Source organism: Nelumbo nucifera, chromosome 8 (assembly GCF_055504915.1).
Source record: "Nelumbo nucifera cultivar China Antique chromosome 8, China Antique-T2T, whole genome shotgun sequence".
NCBI lineage: Eukaryota > Viridiplantae > Streptophyta > Magnoliopsida > Proteales > Nelumbonaceae > Nelumbo > Nelumbo nucifera.
In genome coordinates this window covers 38,893,427-38,897,764 of record NC_142656.1, presented here as the reverse complement: position 1 = coordinate 38,897,764, position 4,338 = coordinate 38,893,427, and positions in this window count along the sequence as shown.

Sequence of the window (4,338 nt, the reverse complement as noted above, 5' to 3'; positions counted from 1 at the left end):
CTGCACTAGGTGTCGAATTGGGTTGTCTTTGATATGCCAATCAATGAGATCCTTAGAGGGAGTCAAAACCTGGGTATGTCGGGGAAATCTGAGAATTTAGCTGAGTGGGTGATCATAGTGACAGAATCAACTCCATTGTCGGACAAAGTGAATGATCGGGTAATGCACTCTCTCTGATGGAAACCTAAACTGCCGGCATTGGATTTCAAATGTGTTAAATTTATAATGAGATATACTTATATATTATGTTTTCAAAATATTTGCAAAAGGTTTTAATTCTCGGGATCCATGTGAGTAGAGAGTGTAGCACTACACCTTGTAGTTGGGGAAGAGGTCCTCTCTTGTCGAGCAAAGTTTGATCATTATGGGCTGAGAGGTTAAGTGTAAGACCATTGAGGGTAATACCTGATGGGCTAATCTTGCATCTGCTCACAGTTCTTAGGTTTTCATAAGGTGGTTGGATCCAAGAACCATTTAATGTAAATGTTGGGCCCATTGATACCCCATGGAGAAGGACTCAGGGGTTCATTGTGACATACAATGAATTCGGCCAGGCCTTGTAACAAAGGTTGGGCTAAACCCATGTGGCTGATGTGTAGATCAATGTTACGGTCCCACGCCATACAAAGATAGCCAACTGGGCCAGCAGATTAAAGAGTAAGTGAGCACATAAGCTTAATGGGCTTAAGGCCTAATTAGAATTAGGCTTAAGTTCCTTAAATTAAAATTGAATAATTCAGCTTTTATGCTCATTAGGATTAGCTGAAGGATAAGAAAAGTCTTATCCATTTAAGAGTCCAAATCCAAATATCAGATTTGGATTAGGAAACTCTCTCCTAATTAAATTAAGAGGCTAATCCAAAGAAGGCTATAAATAAGAGGCAAATTCCTCAGATTTTCACAATAGCAAACTTTAGAATTCTTCCCCAATTCTTGCCGCCCCTACCTAGTTCAATCTCCACTTGCGGGTTCTTAGCCATTGAATAGGCTTGGGGAATTTATCCTGCCAAGGTTGAGAATGATGTGTTGCCAAAGAAGTTAGGGCAGCATGTCTCAACTGTAAGGGTTAAACCCAAAGCACATGTAGTGTGTGTTCGGTTAAAACATTGAACCCAGACCATTTCCAGTTATGCCCTGGACCTTGGGGATTGATGGGAAAAACTGGAAAGTTACACATAACCCCTAGACTTGATTATGGTACTATACTAGGTATCGGATTTGGCTGTCTTTGATATGCCAATCAATGAGATCCTTTGTGGGAAAAAACCAGGGTATGTTCGGGTAATCTGAGAATTCACTTAAGTGGGTGATCATAGTGATAGGATCGGCCCCTTTGTTAGACAAAGTGATTGATCGGGTTTACACTCTCTCTAGTGGAAACCTAAACTATGCAATAGATTTCAACTATGTTTGAGATTTGTTTTTGCAAAATATATTATATATACATTATGTTTTATGAAAAATGTTTGCAAAAAGGTTTAAATTCCTAGGATTTGTCCGAGTAGAGAGTGTGACACTACACCTTGCAACCAAGGGAGAGGTCCTTCCGTGTCAGACAGTATTTGACCATTATGGGCTGAGAGGCTAATTGTAAGAGACCATTAAGGGTTAATTACCTAATGGTATTTATCTTACTTAAGTCCATTATCCTTGGGTCTTCATAGGATGGCTGGATTCAATGATCATTTAATTGTAAATGTTGGGCCCCTTTGAGCCCATAGTGATGTGTTCAGGGGTTCACTACGTTTAGCAGTGAATTTGGCCAGGCCTTTTCACAGAGACTGGGCCGAACTCATGTGGGTTTATGTGAGGTCATTGTAAGGTCCCACACCATACAAATCAAATCTAAATTGGCCAAACAACACTTTTGGGTTGTGATCCATATAGTTGATGGGCCTCAAGCCCATAATTAATATGATTAATTAAGATGTCACATGACAGTTTAAGTTGTCATGTGACATTGGCTAATCAAAGTTTGGAAATGGGTATGAAGCACCCATCCTCTTAAGAGGATGAGTCTTATCTCCTAATAGAGTCCAGATCCAAATAAACATTTGGATAATCTCCTAGTTTTATTAGGATAAGTGCTCCATAAAGAGATAAAAGAAGAAGAGGGCGAACTGATCTAGAAAACTTGTCAATTCTACTCTCTCTTCTTCTTTTGTCTTCCAAGAAACCCTAGTTTGACTACAAACTTTGGGATTGATAGAGATCAATTCTTTCTGTGGTTTTTGCAAGAAAATTCAAAGAATTTTCGTGCGCACCTCCCCAATTTGATCTAAATAGTTGGATTGCAGTTTTGTTGGAAACTACGTTGCTGAACAAGCTTTAAGATCATGATGCGCCATATTTAGTGAAAGCTAATTTTATGAACTGATTTAGGTGTGAACTTCCACCTTGGGATCTACACTTGTGGTATCCGCATCAGGTATACATCTCCTTCTTTGCTTGGTTTCAAATCTATTTCAGTTTAATGCAAAATCATTTTTAGAAAAATGTAGTTTTTTCAAAACTTAGGGAATATGATTCCTGGAAGGTCTAGAAATTTTTAAAATTTTGCCCAGCCATCTAGCATGGTTCAGCCATCCACATGATAGATCTAAACCTTCCTTCAGAGAAGACTGTTGTGGGTTTGTGGTGACAGTTGGAGTCTCTATACTTGTCAAAATCTCTTGCTAGTAAGCTCTACTTAAAGCTATGACTATTCCTGTTTTGGATGGTTGAAGGTACACCTATAAAATTTCATATTGATGAATTTGACTCTATTATCATGGACTTGCAAAATATTGATGTTAAGGTTGAAGATGAAGACAAAGCCCTTTTGTTACCCTATTCCTTACCACCCTCATATAAGTCTTTTAGAGAGCCTCTCATTTATGGAGGAGGCACCATTAGTACAGAGGATGTTAAAAAGGCATTACTCTCTAAAGAGGTGATTGATAAAGACTTGACTATAAATTGGGGTGATAGTCAAGACTCTGGCTTGCTTGCAAGAAGGAGGTCTAAGGATGAGGGTTTAAATTGTAAACCGAAGTCTAAATCAAAATCTAGACATAAGAACTTGACCTGCAACTATTGTCACAAGAAAGGGCACATTAAGTCGGATTGTTATAAGTTGAAAACAAAAACAAGAATGAAGAAAATAAAAGGAATAATTCTGCAAAGTCTAGTGTGGCTGAGGATGAGAATGTGGATGCTCTCTTAGTGACAGATGATAGAACTAGATCCAAGGATGAATGGATTTTGGATTCTAGTTGATCCTACCATATGTGTCCCAATAGGGACTGGTTCTCCACACATGAATCTATTAATGGTGCAGTTGTATTGATGGGTAATAATGCCTCCTATAAAACTATGGGAAAAGGAACAATTTGAATTAGAATTCATGATGGTGTTGTGGGAACATTAACAAATGTACGACATATACCGCATAAAGAAAAATCTCATCTCTCTTCGTACTCAAGATGCTAATGGGTGTAAATGTTGTACGATTTCTGCAAGTATACAGATCGTGGACAAGTAATAGTGTGTGAATAGAGTGTCGATCCCACAGGGAAGGTGTTGTCAAGTACCTAATTTTAAGATTCCTCTATTATTTAAAAATTAGAAATTCAATTCTCAAGCCAAATTAAAGAAATGATAATGCAAGAAAATAGGTTTAATTCAGAATATTATAAAAAGCCTAGGATTCAGGTTTCATCAAATGATTATTACCTATGACATACTTATGTTTTCTTAGATTGGTTTATTGTTGTAGGAATTTATGATCAGATTTCCCCAAATTATATAAAGTTCTCTCTCAAGATACAACACGTGTTTATGCTAACCGCGTGTCTACTCTCGTGATCACAGGCAATGAACACAAACCCATTAAGATCAATGGAAATCAGTTTAACAATCACAAAGGAGTGTTCTTATCTCTAAGCAACACATACCCTAAGTCAATTATCTCAATGAACTATTATTATGCTTCTACTCTCGCTACTTCACACAATACCTTAATTCAAGTAATTAATGGCCAATTAATTACTATCATTAAGCCCTAAGATAAAAGATAAATTCCAACAACCAACGACCCAATCAATTAAACAAAGTCTATCATAAGCAAATCAAAAAACTACATCCAAATCCTAGATCAAGAAATTTAGCTACTCATATTATTAATGAAAAGAATCATTCCAACGATAAAATTTAGATTAAATATAAGTGAAATTGAATAATAACAGAGAGTAAAGTTTGAAGAAAAAAAACTCTTGAATAGAAGTTGATTGAGGGGAACTCCTCGCCCTTGAATCTTCAATTCTCCTCTTTGCCGCCTTTCTTCTCCTCATGGGGTGC